This window comes from Bombus terrestris, chromosome 11, assembly GCF_910591885.1.
Source record: "Bombus terrestris chromosome 11, iyBomTerr1.2, whole genome shotgun sequence".
NCBI classification, from domain to species: domain Eukaryota; kingdom Metazoa; phylum Arthropoda; class Insecta; order Hymenoptera; family Apidae; genus Bombus; species Bombus terrestris.
The window spans coordinates 2,717,038-2,741,193 of NC_063279.1; the positions used below are offsets into that span (position 1 = coordinate 2,717,038).

The 24,156-nt window shown below is 38.7% G+C and overlaps 1 protein-coding gene across 2 annotated transcripts in view; it reads right to left on the bottom strand.

Annotated features, from left to right (window-relative positions):
• LOC100645566 overlaps window positions 1-24,156 on the bottom strand; it is a 623,360-nt gene that overhangs the window by 18,996 nt on the left and 580,208 nt on the right. The window lies entirely within an intron of this gene.

A 24,156-nucleotide genomic window follows, 5' to 3' on the forward strand; every position in this document is an offset into this window, starting at 1 on the left:
TATACCGTTAAATTTTATGTTCACATGCATTTACACAGACAACATCGTAAGTTTCTTTCTTAAAAAAAATAATAAAGATAACGATATAGCTCGTTTCAATCTTTTCGACTTTACAGGTAATAGAGAAATTTAATCCAGAATAAAAGTAATTTTTAATATCGTGCGAAGCATCATCTAAAGATTTAATTTTCAGAGTCCGTTACGATTTCACAGATCTTCTACAAAAACGAAGGTTTTTGTTGTTTTCGAAATTTATTCAGCCCGTTGCCTCCCTTAAACCGTCGACTCTTATTTTTCCAGTTCTCTGGCTTTTATCTATTTTTTCTACCGTGAGCTTATTGGCATAAGACAAATTGGCAGATAAATTCGACCGTGCACGCAGTACAGACGATAAAGCTTAATGTTCGACAATGATTTCCGGATTGTTCGTCTGATTCAGACATATTCGAAAGCGGCCAACAGCTATGTCTGTTATTGTTGTAAATGCGACTTTGAAGTTTTATTCGTCGCACGTCCAACAAATTTACCTTCCATAGACAACACTCTATTTTATTGCAATTTTTATTCAGACGCGTTCGCTTCCGAATATATTTTAAACCGTATCGGAAATCGCTTAATGTATCTCTATGTATTTTCCCCGTAACGTATTACATTACGATGAATAAATCCTATGTTTTTCATTTTCGTAACTGATTTATTACTATTTCGTAACTGATATCGTTGTGTAAAATACTGTGTGCTGGACTTATCGTTAGATGACTTGACAAATGGAAATGTTTCCTTTTCGCACGTTTTTAAACGTTTTTAACGAATAATATAAAAAGATATGACATACCTTTTCTGTGACATTTTACTCCCTTTTTAAATACTAATAGCTTTTTTGTTAAATAATTTTTTAATTTCGTTATCGGTCTATTTTGTCCTAATATTTCCAACAATTTACTTATGCATCCAACTTTTCTTCTTCTGATAGAAAAATGTATTATACCGTTCCTCCCCTGCGTCAATCATTTATTAATAAGTACACGCTCCTTCGATGGTTTATTATTATATATTAAATATTGAATTCACGATATAATATAAAAATAGTATAAAATTGTAGGACTCGTAGAAAAAACGCGATATTATTTTATTATTCTTTAATCGTTACTTTCACGAGGCGTGCATATTATCTTTCCATTTCAATACAGTTATGATTATGTTCGACGTTGTTTTCAGAAGTTACTGCTTCAGGTTGTCACAGTTAATGTAGAAGATGATTCGGTAGCCATGTGCGCGTTATCCTAGTTAGACAAATTCTTACATAATTGCTATAGTTTCGAAGATATCTGGGTCGTAGCAATTACTAGATCCATCAATCGTACCATCTATTTACGTATACGTTTACTATAATATATACTTATATATTATATATTATATTATATATTACTATTAATATATACGTATACTTATGTAAACGTTCGACTATAATAGTACAGTTATTTTCATCATAAACTGGCATTCGATACAAATTAGCAGAGTTCTAAATCAAGAACTAGTAAGTTTAATTTTAGCTGATAAAAAATATCAAAATTATAAAAATGATTGTTGTAATAGATTATTGGGGGTGTTAATATACAATAAAACGAAGAAATATTAACTTTGATTGTATTTTAACGGAAAAATCAATTTTTATGACGTTAGTAAATTGTTATTGTTTGATTGACATTCCGGTATATTGTCAAGTGCATGCTATCAGGTATATAAGTAACATAAGACTCGCGCGCGAGCTCATTTGTGTTACATCTCTGGCAGTGTGAAGATCGAAGAAGAAAACTTTTACGAGGTAAGTTATTAATTTATAACATTTGCGTTAATTAATTTATGTCTTTTAAGCTATTAATTTGTAACGTTTAAACTGTCATTTTATAATATTTAAACTATTACTTTATAACATTTAAATAATTAATTTAAAACATTTAAACTACTACCTTATAGCACTTAAGCCATTAATTTATAACATTTAAGCCATTAATTTACAGCATTTAAGCCAATGATTTATAACATTTAAACTATCGATTTAAACATTTAAGCCATTAATTTATAACATTCAAACTATAAATTTAAATATTTGCCCTATTAATTTATAACATTTAAACTATCAATTTAAACATCTGCGCTATTAATTCATAACATTTAAGCCATTAATTTATAACATTTGCGCTATTAATTCACAACATTTAAGCTATTGATTTATAACATTTAAACTATTAATTCACAATATTTAAATTATTAGTTTATAACATTTAAACCATTAATTTATAACATTTAAACCATTAATTCACAATATTTAAACTATTATTTTATAACATTTAAGCCATCACAATAACAACATTTTACAACATTTGATCTATTAACTCCTCACAGTTAAACTATTAATTTATTACAATTATATCAATAACATATAACAATGTCCTGCAGTTAATTTAAAATAATTGTTCTTTTAATTTATAACAATTATACCATTAATCGAATGCAAGTTTACTATCCATTTAAATCAATACAATCAATTCGTAGCGATTAAATTAATGATTTATTTCCTTTTATTTAACATTAACGAAATCTTTGAAGTTTTTGAAATAGTACTTTATTTTTATTCAGTTTTGTTTTCTAATTTTAAATATAGTATTTAATTTTCCATTCAACTATTTTGTATAAAATCAGTTTAAATGCAAAGTGTATCTATCGAGCGTCTATAGATGGAATGTAGTTCTTCATGTCCAAGGCCAAGGAATCAACATCGTATTCATGGAATCAAGAAAGCAAGTGCAATTTAATCGAAGGCAACGAGATCTCATTATCCTTTCATGCGTACTACAATTGCTAAGTCGCATGGTTTGGTTTCTTCGACGATGAGTTCAATATTCAAACATGATTACATGGATCCATATATTGTACCTGTTCTAATTAATAAATTTCAATACACGTTATAAATTAATTTTGCATCTTCTGTTTTCGATGCTTAAAAACTTCTTACGTATATGGGACTCGGTAATTGGTATCGTTTTCCAAATAATAATACACAAAGTACTATTTTGAATAGTAGAAAATTAATGTAACGTTAATTTTAATATTAGGATTAGATTGCTATTGGAAAATATACATATTAATATTACCGAGTATTACTATTTGAAAAACGATATCTAGCTAAAAGCTACTTAATATAGTCTAGATCATTCAAATCTGTTTTGGCGATCTAGATTGGATTAATACCCCCCTACGAGAACATCGTGGAACACCTTAATTAATCGTAAGATAGATACCTATGATAAGTGCATTGTGAGTCCATTCTGTACAACGATACTTATCCATCTTGGAATGTAAAATAAAAATATCTTCTCTCTTGATCACTTGTTCACCACACAGGAAAAATTGTTCTCGTGATTTATTGATTTGCGATCTCTCAGCTTTTTCAATCCCGCACACGCGTACTTCGGATGCGGGCGGGTCAACAACATGCACTGGATAACTCTTTGAATTTGTAAGTCGGCCCAAGGATACCTCTATCTTGATGATTGCCCGACGACTGCTCGACGTTTGCATCGGATCGCGGGAGTTGTCTAATTCTGATCAGCGGTCCCACCACGGACCCCGCCTTTCAGTTGGAGTGTGTCAAGTGCTGGGTCACTGACATTGAGCGAATTATTGTACGATATTTGTACCGATCGATGTAATCGTTGTGTGAGAGATGAAAGTTGCTTTGTGTATGCTTTGTTCCACGTTTATAAAGATTCATGTAAGCGATGCGTGGGATAGACAATAAGTGTTTCGCAGCTAGGTTACGAAGCAACTATTTCTTTACGCAGGCCCATGGTCAAATAGAGTCGGAACTCGACATTCTGCCAATAAGTTGAATGTCGCGATCGATGTGTAATGTTAAATAACCCATGGGCGGATCTCTTGCGTAGTCACCTCCTCGTGGTGAGACCTGGTAATTGGCATCGTTTTCCAAAAAATTAATCCGTTGATTAATCTTTGGAAAACGATACCAAGCTAAGAACTACGCACCAGTCCGGTTTGGATCTCCAAATGCCGCGAACAGAATTTTGGATGATCCAGACTGGGCTGCACCGTGGGACACCGTTGGACATCGTGGGACACCGTGGGACACCGTGGGACACCGTTGGACATCGTGGGACACCGTGGGACACCGTGGGACACCGTGGGACACCGTTGGTCCAGTGTAGATCACCAAAAAACGCGAAAAGAATTTTGGATGATCTACACTGGACTGCAACGTGGGACACCATTGGTTCAGTGTAGATCTCCAAATGCCGCGAAAAGAATTTTGGATGATCTACACTGGACTGCACCGTTGGACACCGTTGGACACCGTTGGACATCGTGGGACACCGTGGGACACCGTGGGACAACGTGGGACAACGTGGGACAACGTGGGACACCGTTGGACATCGTGGGACACCGTGGGACTCCGTGGGACACCGTGGGACACCGTGGAACACCGTGGGACAACGTGGGACAACGCGGGACAACGTGGGACAACGTGGGACAACGTGGGACAACGTGGGACAACGTGGGACACCGTTGGACACCGTGGGATATGTCTTGTCTCTCAAATCCATTCTGAGCCCATTCTGTATAATGGTACTTATCTGACTTGGAATCTAGTATAAAAATCGATTCTTCTTTTGCATTGAATCTTGTGGTTATTTTGTGTACGGGAGTGCGTTGCGTAAGTCCATTGATTCTTTGGAAAGATCGGGAACGAACGAGTTCGCGCCGCGATTTTTCTTTCATTGTCTGTTTGTTCGGGCTTCTTCTTAGTTTCCCATTTTTAAGAGAAAATTATTGCGGTCCTGTTAGAGTTTATAACTTTTCGATATATTCAAAAGTTTTGTGCCGCGAAAATAGAACGTTAAACAGTTTAGAACAATGACTCGAATGTCCCTTTTTCAGAACACGAAATTGTGTATGCAGTGTCAATAGGTTGGGTTAAACAAATTATTGTTTTATTTCCGATATATGAGATCATTCTCTTATTTCAAACGAATTTTTAATAAGTTATTTTATTGTTTCAAATTGAGTTATATCTCAATAATTCACTTATGGGATTCAATTTTTTTGTTGTTGTATTATGTGTATTTGCTTCAGTTAACGTCATAAACTTGCAAACCATTAATTTCTAACAGTCAAACTATTAATTTATAACATTTTAGCCATTAATTTATAACACTTAAGCTATTAATTTATAACATTTAAGCTATTAATTTATAACGTCCAAGCCATTAATTTACAACATATAAGTCACTAATTTATACTTCTAGACCATTAATTTATAACATTTAAGCTATTTATTTATAACATTTAAGCTATTATTTTGCAACATCTAAGCCACTAATGTATAACATTTAAGCTATTACTTTTTACATTTAAACCATTAATTTCTAACATTTGAGCTATTAATTTATAACGTCTAAGACATTAATTTATAACATTTAAGCAAATAATTAACAACGATTAAGCTATTAATTTATAACAATTGAAACATTAATGGACAACATGTAAAACATTAATTTATAAGAATCAAACCATTCTTTAAGGCATCAATAAGTCTCTCGCTAATAGCCTAATAGATCGATAGTTTTAACAAAGAAATATCTAACCGCGATTACAGTCAATTAATTGATGTTATTCGCTACAAAATTAATAACTGTATCACGTACAGCGACGCGGGCGGTACTGAAGAAAAAATGCCATTTTACGTTACAATTATGACGAGTAAATTTACTTGTTTCACTTGAGAGGGATTAAAGAGGAACCTGAATTTTAAGTAAGCATTAAGTAAGAATTTTAAACATCGCAGACAGTGATGTAGGTGTTATTCAAGAAAAAAGAACATTTTATTTTTTAATTAGCACGAGTAAATGAACGAATATCGATAATATAATATAAATTTTATCGGTCTGATTATTTAATACTTTAACTAATTTCACAGTAACGTCATCGACCGCCGTTAGGCTTTTTCCCCTCTTTGTTCAAACTAATTGATAGTCGAAAACTAGTATCAAAGAAGAGTGAATTTAGTCTTAGTTTGTAGAAACTATAAAAATGGGAAAAATGGATATCGTATTAAATCGTTAAAGACGTCAATTTACGATAAAAATTCAGAAATTGTTCAATTTGATTTTGTTATAATGAAAAAACCACCTCCAGCTGTGTCAAAAAATTGTTACCGTTTGATTAACGTCCCGACACGTTGTTAAGTTATATAAGGAACACGCAAGTCGCGCGCGAGCTTTATCGTGCTTGAACTCCCAGAGAGTAAACATCGGAAAGGAACTTAACATAAGGTAAATAAAAAAAATATCAAATAATAACATTGAAACCAGTAATTTATAACGTCTAACCCATTAATTTACAACACTTAAGTAATTAATTTATAACATTTATGCTATTAATTTATAACATTTAAGCCATTAATTTATACTTTTAAAACATTAATTTCTTACATTTAAGACATTAATTTATAACACTTAAGCTATTAATTTATAACATTTAAGGAATTAATTTCTAACATTTATGCCATGAATTTACAACATCTAATCTAATAATTTATAACATTTAAGGTATTACTTTATACATTTAAACCACTAATTTCTAACAGTCAAACTATTACTTTATACATTTAAACTATTAATTTCTAACAGTCAAACTATTAATTTATAACATTTAAGGAATTAATTTCTAACATTTATGCCATGAATTTACAACATCTAATCTAATAATTTATAACATTTAAGGTATTACTTTATACATTTAAACCATTAATTTCTAACACTCAAACTATTAGTTTATAACATCTAAACTATTAATTTTTAACCTTTAAGCTATTAATTTATAACGTCTAAGCCATTAATTTATAACATTTAAGCAAATAATTAACAACGATTAAACTATTAATTTATAACAATCGAAACATTAGTTGACAACATTTAAAACATTAATTTATAAGAATCAAACCATTTTTCAAGGAATCAATAAGTCTGTCGGTAATAGCCTAATAGATCGATAGATTTAACGAAGAAATATTTAACCGCGATTACAGCCAATTAGTTCATACTATTAGCTACATAATTAATAACTGTATCACGTACAGCAATGGAGGCGGTATTGAAGAAAAAAAAACATTTTATGTTACAACTATAACGAGTAGATTTATTCGTTTAACTTGAGAGGAATTAAAAAAGAACCTGAATTTTAAGTAAACATTAGGTAAGAATTTTAAATATCGCAAACAGAGATGTGGATGTTATTCAAGAAAAAAGAACATTTTATTTTTTAATTAGCACGAGTAAATGAACGAATATCGATAATATAATAAAACGCTTAATATGAATTTTATCTGTCTAATTATTTAATACCTTAACTTAATTCACAGTAACGTCATCGACTGCCGTTAGGCCTTTTTCCCTTTTTGTTCAAACTAATTGATAGTCGAAAACTAGTATCAAAGAAGTGTGGATTTAGTCTTAGTTTATAGAAACTATTAAAATGATAAAAATTGATATCGTATTAAATAGTTAAAGACGCCAATTTACGTTAAAAATTAAGAAATTGTTCAATTTGACTTTGTTATAATGGAAAAACCGCCTGCTGCTACGTCAAAACATCGTTACCGTTTGATTAACATCCCGACACCTTGATAAGTCATATAAGGAACACGCAAGTCACGCGCGAGCTTTATCGTGCCTGAACTCCCGGAGAGTGAACATCGAAAGGAAACTTAAACATAAGGTAAATAAAAAAAAATATCAAATAATAACATTGAAACTTGTAGTTTATAACGTTTATGCCATTAATTAACAACACTTAAGCAATTAATTTATAACATTTAAGCAATTAATTTATAACATTTAAGCTATTAATTTATAACATTTAAGCTATTAATTTATAACATTTAAGCTATTAATTTATAACATTTAGGCTATTAATTTACAACACTTCAGCAATTAATTTATAACCTTTAAGCTATTAATTTATAACATTTAAGCTATTAATTTATAACATTTAGGCTATTAATTTATAACATTTAAGCTATTAATTTATAACATTTAAGCTATTAATTTGTAACATTTAGGCCATTAATTTATAACATTTAAGCTATTAATTTATAACATTACAGCAATTAATTTATAACATTTAAACTGTTAATTTATAACACTTATGCTATTCATTTATAACGTCTAAGCCATTAATTTACAACATTTAAACTATTACTTCACACATTTAAACCATTAATTTCTAACATTCGAACTATTAATTTATAACATTTAACCTATTAATTTGTAACATATAATCTGTTAATTTACAACAATTCGACCATTAAGTAACAACATTCAAAACATTTATTTTAACATTTAAAGTATTAATTAACAACATTCGAAATATTTATTTACTACATTTAAACCATTAATTTATAACATTTAAACTATTACTTTATAGCATTTGCCCTATTAATTAATAACAATTAAACTATTAATTTATTAGAATCAGTACATTAATTAACGACATTTTAACCATTACTTAAGAATAATTGAAGCATTAATTTATTATATTTAAGCCATTACTTAATAACAATTATATCATTAATTTATAACAATCAAACCATTAATTAACAACTTTTAAACCATTACTTAATAGCAATTAAAGCATCAATTTATAATATTTAAACCACTAATTTATAACATTTGAACAACGAGATCATGGTGAAAACTGTTCCAACACAATCTAGTTTAGATCATTCAAAACTGTCTCGATGATCTAGACCGGACTAATACCTCCGGATGGGTGGGACGTCGTGGGCAACCGCGGGGTATGGGCGCTTTGGCCTTAATTATTCATAAGGTAAATACAGATGTAAAGTGTATTGTGATTCTATTCGGTACAATGATCCATCTTGGAACGAAAAATAAAAATCTCTTTTCTCTTCATCCTCTTGCTTACTACACAGAAAAAATTGTCCTCGTTATTTTTCGCTTCGCGGTCGCTTAATTCTTTCACACTGTCGCGTGGTATACTCCCATATCTCTTTACGCAGGCCCATGGTTAAGTAGAGACGGTACTCGATATTCTGCCAATAGGTTGAATATCGAGATCGATGTATAAAGTTAAATAACCCATGGGCGGGTCTCTTGCGTAGTCACCTCCTCGTGGTGAGACCTGGTAATTGGCATCGTTTTCCAAAAAATTAATCAGTTGATTAATCTTTGGAAAACGATACCAAGCTAAGAACTACGCAGCAGTCCGGTTTGTATCTCCAAATGCCGCGAACAGAATTTTGGATGATACAGACTGGGCTGCACCGTAGGTCACCGTGGGACAACGTTGGACAACGTGGGACAACGTGGGATACCGTGGGACACCGTGGGACACCGTGGGACACCGTTGGACATCGTGGGACACCGTTGGACATCGTGGGACACCGTGGGACAACGTGGGACAACGTGGGACAACGTGGGACAACGTGGGACAACGTGGGACAACGTGGGACAACGTGGGACAACGTGGGACAACGTGGGACAGCGTGGGACAACGTGGGACAACGTGGGACAACGTGGGACAACGTGGGACAACGTGGGACAACGTGGGACACCGTTGGACACCGTGGGATATGTCTTGTCTCTCAAATCCATTCTGAGCCCATTCTGTATAATGGTACTTATCTGACTTGGAATCTAGTATAAAAATCGATTCTTTTTTTGCATTGAATCTTGTGGTTATTTTGTGCACGGGAGTGCGTTGCGTAAGTCCATTGATACTTTGAAAAGATCGCGAACGAACGAGTTCGCGCCGCGATTTTTCTTTCATTGTCTGTTTGTTCGGGCTTCTTCTTAGTTTCCCATTTTTAAGAGAAAATTATTGCGGTCCTGTTAGAGTTTATAACTTTTCGATATATTCAAAAGTTTTGAGCCGCGAAAATAGAACGTTAAACAGTTTAGAACAATGACTCGAATGTCCCTTTTTCAGAACACGAAATTGTGTATGCAGTGTCAATAGGTTGGGTTAAACAAATTATTGTTTTATTTCCGATATATGAGATCATTCTCTTATTTCAAACGAATTTTTAATAAGTTATTTTATTGTTTCAAATTGAGTTATATCTCAATAATTCACTCATGGAATTCAATTTTTTTTTTTGTTGTATTATGTGCATTTGCTTCAGTTAACGTCATAAACTTGCAACATAGTAACAGTTAGATTCAAATACCTCGAAACAAGTATTCTTTAAACATATTTAGTGGCGAACTTTTGAATTCTTGCAAATATTTTCCAATATTTATAACAGGCGACTATAGTGTATTAGTGCAATGTATATTTCGTATTCTAATAACGAAAATTTACAGTATATATTCTAATTGCGAACAGTATAATTCTTGAAATCGATTGCATTGCATTCACGGTATTCGTAAGCATTTGTTTGCTATCGAGAAATATCTCACAATTTTCAACTTATAGTTTCATACTTGTTCCAGTTTCTTAATAATAGTTTTTAAGTGTAAAGAAATAGCAGTATTTTCTAAATAAACGTTCAATAGGAAAAAGAGGAAAAATTGTCGAAACAACGTTTCGCTTCTTTTCCACCCCCCCCCACCTCCGGCCCTAAACTGCTTTATTTTCAGGAAATATTTGTGACCGCGCGCAATGCGGTTGTAGAGTCAGTGTTTGCTACGCAATAGTTTCTTTTCAATTTTTTAAAATCACGATATTTTTGATTAAATTCGATCAAATAATCGCACGCGAAAGTAATAAAATTTTATCAATTAAATTTGTACGCGATATTAGAGTCCTTGTTCGTCGATCATAATTTAAGCGCTCGTGGTAACGTAGTCTTTTATTTTTTTTTTTTTTTTTTATATTTATTGTTTCGAATATTCGTTTTCGGTATTAGAGTCAGTGCCTTCCTCAAGAGGATAAAGCCTCTCCTGGAACTCAAGAATGTAAGTAGTTTTATATATTGTATTTCAACTTGTCCTATTTATTATATTTTGTTTGAAATATTGTTAATTATAAAATAAGAATGGTTGATAACTTAAAAAGCTGTAAATGTTCTCTTTAATTGAAATAAAGTCTTAAAGTCTTAACGTTAAAATGCAATAAAACTGTCCGATACGTATCAAAAATCACTGAATTGCTAAAGTTCCATGTTTTTTATTGTGCATTAACGATATTAATGATATTTTATGTTTTGTTATAGACATATCACAGCTTCAACTTCCTTGTCTTCTTTGGGAATGCACCAATGGTGGCTCAAAAGCCAAAAATGTAAGTAACTTTGCATGTCGTACTTCAATTATGTCTATTCTGTATATTTTTCTTTAACGACTAACAATTAATAGACACAATCCAATTGAAAATTTGTGAGTTTACCATTTTCTGAGGTTATTCTTTCATTAAAATAAAATAATTATTAAAATCTTAATACCGGATTATGTAACAAATGACTAACATATTTCAGAAATCTTTAGATTCTTAATTTTTAGATTTTAAACTTTCATATTAGAGTTTCAGTTTTTACACTTATCAAAGTTTATTAGAATTTCAATCTTTATTATTACCAAAGTTACTAAAGTTAATAAACTTTCATTTTTCATTATCTCCAACTTTTTAAATAATCAGCAATCACTCATCGTGTTTTTTTCTGTAACAGATTTTTCGCAATCTCCATTTCCACCACTGGACCCTACACAGTTCCTGATGATATTCGCTGGGATGGCGCAGCATCCACGATACGTCCTTTGTTTCTCCGCTTCGAACGGTGAGTCGCATGCATTTCTGTTCCTCCGGTCACTCAATCATGTCGTAGGATGAAAGGTCCGAATCGGCACGGGTGATCGGTTGTATTACGTAGAATTTTTTTGCGAGCATAGTGACCGCGGGTATTTCTTATACCCGTGAGTAGTAACACTCATTTTTTGAAATTTATTAGTTTAGGATAGGTCTTCTCGCACATCGCGATTATAATAATTAGTTTTTTAATAATTAGGTTAAACATATACACTCGAGAATATATTCGTGTTATTTATAAATGTGCATGTTAATATTTTGTATGAATATTTGCAAATGGCAAATATCTACACGAATATACCTGTATGACATACATATACTTGATCTTAAGTAATGAATTAATCGTGACAATATTAAGTCACGATCGTTTATTTCATTTCGGTTAGAATTTAAAATATGAGTCAAAATTCATTTTTTTCCGTACAAAAATGTGCAAAATTTTACGTGCAAGAAGACACTTCGCGACAGGCAGATTTTTTAATCAAAGCAATAATTTTGAACACTGCTTCTGCACTTTCGAGTATATGCTTTGATAAAGAGATCGCCTGAGATTATTTCTTTCTTAGTAATATATTTAGAGTCAATAATTCTATTTGCATGAGTCTCAGTCTTTTTCTACTAACGCTACTTTTTTCGAAATATTAAAATTTTGTTCTAATTTATTAAATTAATAAAGTAGAGTTACTTAGTTACTATTAAATTAATAAAGTAAATTTAATCAGATGCAAAGTAGTAAAATATAAACTCAAAGAACGTTAGTCCGTTAAATAAAAATTACACAAACTAATCATCTTTTTAGATCAGGATTTTCAGGTTTAACCCTTTCCGTGCCCATTGTCAGGATCTCATTCACGTGCCCAGGTGCTACTTGAATGGGAGAAAGACATTGGGCACGATGACCTAGAATTAAGTAATGTAATAATTTCTCAGCGACTGACCATGCGTTAGTGTATCGTGCACGACGTATTTTCCACATTATGTGTGTGTGTGTTGTTAGGTCGTGGAATTGCGTCGCTTTTTCTCATTCCTTAAAACTTGAAATATTAAAAATGTCGAGACATATATCGATTCAATTTACGTCTCGATACAATTAGAATTTCTGATAATATCATCCACGCGACTAAGTGTACTCATACTCTTAATATCGCTATCAATCGCAATTATAATTCCAAGTTTACTTATATCTATTTTAAAAATATAATTTTCTCAAACGTGTTTTATCACGTATTACGCAATGGTCACTAGCCTTCGTCAGTCGATTTCAGGAAAAAGGTACGTACCTTAGAGTGTGAATGTTGTATTAAGCTCGGGTGTCGGAGGCGTCCCGGGACGTCCTCTCTAGTGTAGGACCTTTGCACCCGGGTGGTATGTGTGAGAACCGTGGAGTGAGTGTGTTGGTGTGCATGTTTTGCCATTTTTTAAATATAGCGTTAGGTAGGATAGGTAGTATACTTTCTGGTATGTCTGTTAATTATAAGTAGGTAGGGCCGGGCAGGTTGGCACAGTCTCTAGTCGGGTAGGCTCGTTTTCGTGTGACCAACCTGTTTCTGGCAATCTAATTTGAAAAATCGACGGTGAAACTGGCACGAGTAGAGCATGCACTCGTCTCTGGTTTTGCCTTTCGATTTTTCGAATTTCGCGGTCGCGGTCGCGAATGGTCTCGAAACGAACGTTTATTGCTCGAGCACGCACATGCGAGTGAGCAACGATCACTGTTGTGATCGTTGGTCAGTCCATATGCACTTCCATCAGCTTCCGCGGTTTATATTTTTATTTTATAAGTTTTTTTTTTTGTTTGCGATTTAGAAGTCTCGAGCTTAGATTTAAGTTTCAGCGGGCATTGCGCCCGAAGAAAGAAGAGGCTATATGCTGAAGAGGCCCGGCAAACTGCCACTCAAGAGGGCAACTACTAATGGCTCCCCATCCTCTGGGTCATCCAGAGCATGGGAAGTCATTATTGTTACTACTTTGTCACTATGCTCGATTTTAGTATTAGTAGTAGTAGTAGTAGTAGTAGTAGTAGTAGTAGTCTTTGTTTTTTTGGCCGATGTATATATCGGTCCATCGTCCCATTGGGCAAATCGCGATTTTTCTTATTAGTGTTTCGACAAGTTAATTACGGGTTGTATTAGAGTTACGAAATAATATTGCTATTTTTCATTAGTGTGGCGAGAGAATGATTACGGTTTGAATTAGAGTTGCGATAAAATGATAATCGCGTTTGTTTTAGAGTTGCGAATTACGATATCGCGATTGTCTTTTGCAATTTTTAGAATTTTTTCTGTTTTTCTGTTTAAGTTGCAATACTAGGATATTTAAAGTAGCTTTTTCAAATAGTAAATAGTAATTTTCATTAAATTCACTTTAAGAATTAGCGTTGCGACATTGTTCCATCGCGAGTTCTACTTATTTTTCCTATTAGCGTTGCGATAATGAATGCTCGCGTTTTGTTAAGTAGAGTTGCGTTCACAAACTGCCCAAACCCTCCGACTGCATTTGTCGGACACTGCTCCTGGATCACATGTACAGCCTAAAGAGCTGTACAAGTGTGATCGTTCATCCGCAACCTCCTAAATGGTTGCACTGCGATCTCTCGCTATTAGTGTTGCGTATTGCTTAAATACGAGTGCGTAGATTTATACTTATTAGCGTTGCGTATCAGATATCGGGAATTTTCAGATTTTTCTTTCTTTTTCTTTTTAATAGTAGATTAATTGATATTGCAGATATAACGAAGCACTCGTCGCGTTTGATTTTGAGAATTTTCTGCTTCATAAATATTAGTAGTAAATTAGCGTTGCGAAACAAGAATATTCAGTTCCACTCTCGACGTGTTGATCGGGTTTATATAGAGTGGAAGACGATTGAATTTTAGTAGCCCTTCTGGCTACTGCTTTGTTTCTTTTTCAGCGCCCCTTATTAATGCGCCCCTTATTACTACGTTTATTACTGAAAATACTGCTATAAGACATATTCCTTTGTCAGCGTTAACGTTACCATGACTGCTAAAATACAGAACTTTATTACGAATGTATTATATATATATATATATATATATATATATATATATATATTTACATGTATGAAATTGTGAGCGATTTCATGCGCAACAAAGTATTATAATGAAATATCTTAATGTTGCTATGAAGGCTTGAAATATTTTTTAAAATTTAATTCATTGCAATTGGAATTAGTGCCGGTGATTGTTCGTTCTTAGAACCATAACTTTTAGAATTTTTTCGACCGCGATATTTTCACTTCAATCTTTTAACAGTAATGTAGAATTTTATAAATATTCGAATTTCATTTGCACGAAACAAAAGTTTCGTCACAAAACAAAGACATCGTCACGTTTGTAGCAAAAATTCTGCAAAAAATGACTTATGCACATACCTTTCGGTTTATTATGTTGCAAATCACTATGTGGTTGTAGAAAATAACAGATACTGTTAAAAGTTAAAAGATAAAGCAAGTGATTGTATAATAACCGGGGTTTCTCTCATCTTAGTTATTCCAAATGAACTTTTCGATTTTTAATTCAGTTTAAATTCAATTACTTAAAATTCTTGTTTCCAACGTAACCCTAGTTTCGATTAAAAGATACACATGATTCTCTATATTTGCTAAAATTCAATCAATAGTAATTTGATCTATAATTGACCATTATTAATAGTTTATTTTTCATAAAATGTTTCATAAAATGTTCTCGTTTTAAAGATGTCTGTTTCTTCCATATACCAAATCCAGTAAATGAGTTTGTTTCAGATTTATCAATTTACAGAAAATACGTTTCAGTTACATATATGAACATTTCATAGCATATTAAATATGTATGCTAGATGCCCAAATGATTTTTCTTCGAACGTCTGATTGTTCAGGCTTCTTCCCGTTTTCCCATTTTTAAAAGAAGCATATCGCGGTCACGTTGGAGTATATAACTTTTCGATATCTTCATAAGTTTATGACAACGAGTCGTATGTCTCTTTTGCAAAACTCTAAATTGTATATACAGTGTCAGTACTTTCATTTCCTTTCTGTGGTTCCAAGTTAGACATAAGTACCATTGATACCGAATGTTGTCAGTACGGTTGCGAATTATTGTACAATGTTTGTACCGATCGATGTAATTGTTTTCGCAGATTAATCAATTGATTAATTTTCAGAAAACGACTACATTGATAAGTACAAACATTGCACAATAATTCGATACCAAGCTCAGAATCACGCTAATACAGTCCATTTTGGATTACGAAAAGCCACGAAGAGAATTTTGGATAATCTAAACTGGACTGCAACGTGGGACGACATTGGACACCGTGGGACATCGTGGGACATCGTGGGACACCGTTGGACATCGTGGGACACCGTTGGACATCGTGGGACACCGTTGGACATCGTGGGACACCGTTGGACATCGTGGGACACCGTTGGACACCGCGGCACACCGTTGGTCCAGTGTAGATCACCAAAAAACGCGAAAAGAATTTTGGATAATCTACACTGGACTGCACCGTGGGACACCGTGGGACATCGTGGGACATCGTGGGACACCGTTGGACATCGTGGGACACCGTGGGACACCGTGGGACATCGTGGGACACCGTGGGACACCGTTGGTCCAGTGTAGATCACCAAAAAACGCGAAAAGAATTTTGGATAATCTACACTGGACTGCACCGTGGGACACCGTGGGACATCGTGGGACACCGTGGGACATCGTGGGACACCGTGGGACACCGTGGGACATCGTGGGACACCGTGGGACACCGTTGGTCCAGTGTAGATCACCAAAAAACGCGAAAAGAATTTTGGATAATCTACACTGGACTGCACCGTGGGACACCGTGGGACACCGTGGGACACCGTGGGACACCGCGGGACACCGTGGGACACCGTTGGTCCAGTGTAGATCTCCAAAAAACGGGAAAAGAATTTTGGATAATCTACACTGGACTGCACCGTGGGACACCGTGGGACATCGTGGGACACCGTGGGACACCGTGGGACATCGTGGGCCATCGTGGGACACCGTGGGTCACCGTTGGTCCAGTGTAGATCACCAAAAAACGCGAAAAGAATTTTGGATAATCTACACTGGACTGCACCGTGGGACACCGTGGGACACCGTTGGACATCGTGGGACACCGTGGGACACCGTTGGACATCGTGGGACATCGTGGGACACCGTGGGACACCGTTGGTCCAGTGTAGATCACCAAAAAACGCGAAAAGAATTTTGGATAATCTACACTGGACTGCACCGTGGGACACCGTGGGACACCGTGGGACATCGTGGGACACCGTGGGACACCGTGGGACATCGTGGGACACCGTGGGACATCGTGGGACACCGTGGGACACCGTGGGACATCGTGGGACACCGTGGGACACCGTTGGTCCAGTGTAGATCACCAAAAAACGCGAAAAGAATTTTGGATAATCTACACTGGACTGCACCGTGGGACACCGTGGGACATCGTGGGACACCGTGGGACATCGTGGGACACCGTGGGACACCGCGGGACACCGTGGGACACCGCGGGTCACCGTGCGACACCGTTGGTCCAGTGTAGATCTCCAAAAAACGCGAAAAGAATTTTGGATATTCTACACTGGACTGCACCGTGGGACACCGTGGGACACCGTGGTACACCGTGAGACACCGTTGGTCCAGTGTAGATCACCAAAAAACGCGAAAAGAATTTTGGATAATCTACACTGGACTACACCGTGGGACACCGTGGGACACCGTGGGACATCGTGGGACACCGTGGGACACCTTTGGTCCAGTGTAGATCACCAAAAAACGCGAAAAGAATTTTGGATAATCTACACTGGACTGCACCGTGGGACATCGTGGGACATCGTGGGACACCGCTGGACATCGTGGGACACCGTTGGACATCGTGGGACACCGTGGGACATCGTGGGACACCGTTGGTCCAGTGTAGATCACCAAAAAACGCGAAAAGAATTTTGGATAATCTACACTGGACTGCACCGTGGAACACCGTGGGACACCGTGGGACATCGTGGGACATCGTGGGACACCGTTGGACATCGTGGGACATCGTCTGACACCGTGGGACAGCGTTGGTCCAGTGTAGATCACCAAAAAACGCGAAAAGAATTTTGGATAATCTACACTGGACTGCACCGTGGGACACCGCGGGACACCGTGGGACACCGTGGGACTTCGTGGGACACCGTGGGACACCGTGGGACACCGTTGGACATCGTGGGACATCGTGGGACATCGTTGGACATCGTGGGACACCGTTGGACATCGTGGGACATCGTGGGACATCGTGGGACACCGTTGGACATCGTGGGACACCGTTGGACATCGTGGGACACCGTGGGACATCGTGGGACACCGTGGGACATCGTGGGACACCGTTGGACATCGTGGGACACCGCTGGACATCGTGGGACATCGTGGGACACCGTGGGACAATGTTGGTCCAGTGTAGATCACCAAAAAACGCGAAAAGAATTTTGGATAATCTACACTGGACTGCACCGTGGGACACCGTGGGACACCGTGGGACACCGTGGGACATCGTGGGACACCGTGGGACATCGTGGGACACCGTGGGACACCGTGGGACATCGTGGGACACCGTGGGACATCGTGGGACACCGTGGGACACCGTTGGTCCAGTGTAGATCACCAAAAAACGCGAAAAGAATTTTGGATAATCTACACTGGACTGCACCGTGGGACACCGTGGGACACCGTGGGACATCGTGGGACACCGTTGGACATCGTGGGACATCGTGGTACATCGTGGGACACCGTGGGACACCGTTGGTCCAGTGTAGATCACCAAAAAACGCGAAAAGAATTTTGGATAATCTACACTGGACTGCACCGTGGGACACCGTGGGATACCGTGGGACATCGTGGGACACCGTTGGACATCGTGGGACATCGTGGGACATCGTGGGACACCGTTGGACATCGTGGGACACCGTGGGACATCGTGGGACACCGTTGGACATCGTGGGACACCGTTGGACATCGTGAGACATCGTGGGACATCGTGGGACGCCGTTGGTCCAGTGTAGATCACCAAAAAACGCGAAAAGAATTTTGGATAATCTACACTGGACTGCACCGTGGGACACCGTGGGACACCGTGGGACATCGTGGGACATCGTGGGACACCTTTGGACATCGTGGGACACCGTGGGACATCGTGGGACACCGTGGGACACCGTGGGACATCGTGGGACACCGTGGGACATCGTGGGACACCGTGGGACACCGTTGGTCCAGTGTAGATCACCAAAAAACGCGAAAAGAATTTTGGATAATCTACACTGGACTGCACCGTGGGACACCGTGGGACATCGTGGGACACCGTGGGACATCGTGGGACACCGCTGGACATCGTGGGACATCGTGGGACACCGTGGGACAATGTTGGTCCAGTGTAGATCACCAAAAAACGCGAAAAGAATTTTGGATAATCTACACTGGACTGCACCGTGGGACACCGTGGGACACCGTGGGACACCGTGGGACACCGTGGGACACCGTGGGACATCGTGGGACACCGTGGGACATCGTAGGACACCGTGGGACATCGTGGGACACCGTGGGACATCGTGGGACACCGTGGGACACCGTTGGTTCAGTGTAGATCACCAAAAAACGCGAAAAGAATTTTGGATAATCTACACTGGACTGCACCGTGGGACACCGTGGGACACCGTGGGACATCGTGGGACACCGTTGGACATCGTGGGACATCGTGGTACATCGTGGGACACCGTGGGACACCGTTGGTCCAGTGTAGATCACCAAAAAACGCGAAAAGAATTTTGGATAATCTACACTGGACTGCACCGTGGGACACCGTGGGATACCGTGCGACATCGTGGGACACCGTTGGACATCGTGGGACATCGTGGGACATCGTGGGACACCGTTGGACATCGTGGGACACCGTGGGACATCGTGGGACACCGTTGGACATCGTGGGACACCGTTGGACATCGTGAGACATCGTGGGACATCGTGGGACGCCGTTGGACATCGTGGGCCATCGTGGGACACCGTGGGACACCGTTGGTCCAGTGTAGATCACCAAAAAACGCGAAAAGAATTTTGGATAATCTACACTGGACTGCACCGTGGGACACCGTTGGACATCGTGGGACACCGTGGGACACCGCGGGACACCGTGGGACATCGTGGGACACCGTGGGACATCGTGGGACACCGTGGGACATCGTGGGACACCGTGGGACACCGTCGGACATCGTGGGACACCGTGGGACACCGCGGGACACCGTGGGACACCTTTGGTCCAGTGTAGATCACCAAAAAACGCGAAAAGAATTTTGGATAATCTACACTGGACTACACCGTGGGACACCGTGGGACACCGCGGGACATCGTGGGACACCGTGGGACACCTTTGGTCCAGTGTAGATCACCAAAAAACGCGAAAAGAATTTTGGATAATCTACACTGGACTGCACCGTGGGACACCGTTGGACATCGTGGGCCATCGTGGGACACCGTGGGACACCGTTGGTCCAGTGTAGATCACCAAAAAACGCGAAAAGAATTTTGGATAATCTACACTGGACTGCACCGTGGGACACCGTGGGATACCGTGCGACATCGTGGGACACCGTTGGACATCGTGGGCCATCGTGGGACATCGTGGGACACCGTTGGACATCGTGGGCCATCGTGGGACACCGTGGGACACCGTTGGTCCAGTGTAGATCACCAAAAAACGCGAAAAGAATTTTGGATAATCTACACTGGACTGCACCGTGGGACACCGTTGGACATCGTGGGACACCGTGGGACACTGCGGGACACCGTGGGACATCGTGGGACACCGTGGGACATCGTGGGACACCGTGGGACATCGTGGGACACCGTGGGACACCGTCGGACATCGTGGGACACCGTGGGACACCGTTGGTCCAGTGTAGATCACCAAAAAACGCGAAAAGAATTTTGGATAATCTACACTGGACTGCACCGTGGGACACCGTGGGACATCGTGGGACACCGTGGGACATCGTGGGACACCGTGGGACACCGCGGGACACCGTGGGACACCGCGGGTCACCGTGCGACACCGTTGGTCCAGTGTAGATCTCCAAAAAACGCGAAAAGAATTTTGGATATTCTACACTGGACTGCACCGTGGGACACCGTGGGACACCGTGGTACACCGTGAGACACCGTTGGTCCAGTGTAGATCACCAAAAAACGCGAAAAGAATTTTGGATAATCTACACTGGACTGCACCGTGGGACACCGTGGGATACCGTGCGACATCGTGGGACACCGTTGGACATCGTGGGACATCGTGGGACATCGTGGGACACCGTTGGACATCGTGGGACACCGTGGGACATCGTGGGACACCGTTGGACATCGTGGGACACCGTTGGACATCGTGAGACATCGTGGGACATCGTGGGACGCCGTTGGTCCAGTGTAGATCACCAAAAAACGCGAAAAGAATTTTGGATAATCTACACTGGACTGCACCGTGGGACACCGTGGGACACCGTGGGACATCGTGGGACATCGTGGGACACCGTTGGACATCGTGGGACATCGTGGGACACCGTGGGACACCGTTGGTCCAGTGTAGATCACCAAAAAACGCGAAAAGAATTTTGGATAATCTACACTGGACTGCACCGTGGGACACCGCGGGACACCGTGGGACATCGTGGGACACCGTGGGACACCGTGGGACATCGTGGGACACCGTGGGACATCGTGGGACACCGTGGGACACCGTGGGACATCGTGGGACACCGTGGGACACCGTTGGTCCAGTGTAGATCACCAAAAAACGCGAAAAGAATTTTGTATAATCTACACTGGACTGCACCGTGGGACACCGTGGGACATCGTGGGACACCATGGGACATCGTGGGACACCGTGGGACATCGTGGGACATCGTGGGACACCGTTGGACATCGTGGGACATCGTGGGACATCGTTGGACATCGTGGGACACCGTTGGACATCGTGGAACATCGTGGGACATCGTGGGACACCGTTGGACATCGTGGGACACCGTGGGACACCGTGGGACATCGTGGGACACCGTTGGACATCGTGGGACACCGTTGGACATCGTGGGACACCGTGGGACATCGTGGGACACCGTTGGACATCGTGGGACACCGTTGGACATCGTGGGACATCGTGGGACACCGTGGGACAATGTTGGTCCAGTGTAGATCACCAAAAAACGCGAAAAGAATTTTGGATAATCTACACTGGACTGCACCGTGGGACACCGTGGGACACCGTGGGACAACGTGGGACAACGTGGGACACCGTGGGACACCGTGGGACACCGTGGGATACCGTGGGACACCGTGGGACACCGTGGGACACCGTGGGACAACGCGGGACAACGCGGGGCAACGTGGGACAACGTGGGACAACGTGGGACAACGTGGGACAACGTGGGACAACGTGGGACAACGTGGGACAACGTGGGACAACGCGGGGCAACGTGGGACAACGTGGGACAACGTGGGACAACGTGGGACAACGTGGGACAACGTGGGACAACGTGGGACAACGTGGGACACCGTTGGACACCGTGGGATATGTCTTGTCTCTCAAATCCATTCTGAGCCCATTCTGTATAATGGTACTTATCTGACTTGGAATCTAGTATAAAAATCGATTCTTCTTTTGCATTGAATCTTGTGGTTATTTTGTGCACGGGAGTGCGTTGCGTAAGTCCATTGATTCTTTGGAAAGATCGCGAACGAACGAATTCGCGCCGCGATTTTTCTTTCATTATCTGTTTGTTCGGGCTTCTTCTTAGTTTCCCATTTTTAAGAGAAAATTATTGCGGTCGTGTTAGAGTTTATAATTTTTCGATATATTCAAAAGTTTTGAGCCGCGAAAATAGAATGTGAAACAGTTTAGAACAATGACTCAAATGCCCCTTTTTTAGAACACGAAATTGTGTATGCAGTGTCAATAGGTTCGGTTAAATAAATTATTGTTCTATTTCCGATATATGAGATCATTCTCTTATTTCAAACGAATTTTTAATAAGTTATTTTATTGTTTCAAATTGAGTTATATCTCAATAATTCACTTATAGAATTCAATTTTTTTTTGTTGTATTACGTGAATTTGCTACAGTTAACGTCATAAACTTGCAACATAGTAACAGTTAGATTCAAATACCTCGAAACAAGTATTCTTTAAACATATTTAGTGGTGAACTTTTGAATTCTTGCAAATATTTTCCAATATTTATAACACGCGACTATAGTGTATTAGTGCAATGTATATTTCGTATTCTAATAACGAAAATTCGCAGTATATATTCTAATTGCGAACAGTATAATTCTTGAAAACGATTGCATTGCATTCACGGTATTCGTAAGCATTTGTTCGCTATCGAGAAATATCTCACAATTTTCAACTTATAGTTTCATACTTGTTCCAGTTTCTTAATAATAATTTTTAAGTGTAAAGAAATAGCAGTATTTTCTAAATAAACGTTCAATAGGAAAAAGGAGAAAATTATCGAAACAACGTTTCGCTTCTTTTCCACCCCCCCACCCCACCCTGCCCCTAAACTGCTTTATTTTCAGGAAATATTTGTGACCGCGCGCAATGCGGTTGTAGAGTCAGTGTTTGCTACGCAATAGTTTCTTTTCAATTTTTTAAAATCACGATATTTTTGATTAAATTCGATCAAATAATCACACGCGAAAGTAATAAAATTTTATCAATTAAATTTGTACGCGATATTAGAGTCCTTGTTCGTCGATCATAATTTAAGCGGTCGTGGTAACGTAGTCTTTTATTTTTTTTTTTTTTTTTATATTTATTGTTTCGAATATTCGTTTTCGGTATTAGAGTCAGTGCCTCCCTCAAGAGGATAAAGCCTCTCCTGGAACTCAAGAATGTAAGTAGTTTTATATATTGTATTTCAATTTGTTCTATTTAGTATATTTTGTTTGAAATGTCGTTAATTACAAAATAAAAATGATCGATGATTTAGAAAGCTGTAAATGTCCTTTTTAATTGAAATAAAGTCTTAAAGTCTTAACATTAAAGTACAATAAAACTGTCTGATACTCATAAAAAATCACTGAATATTTGTTCTCAAATTTTTATATTAGATTTCCAATTTACATATTTATTAGAGTTTAGTCTTTATTATTGCTAAAGTTTCAAGTTTGTTATTATATATTAACGATATTAATGATATCTTATGTTTTGTTATAGATATATCACTGCTTCAACTCCTTCGTCTTCTTTGGGAATGTTTTAACAG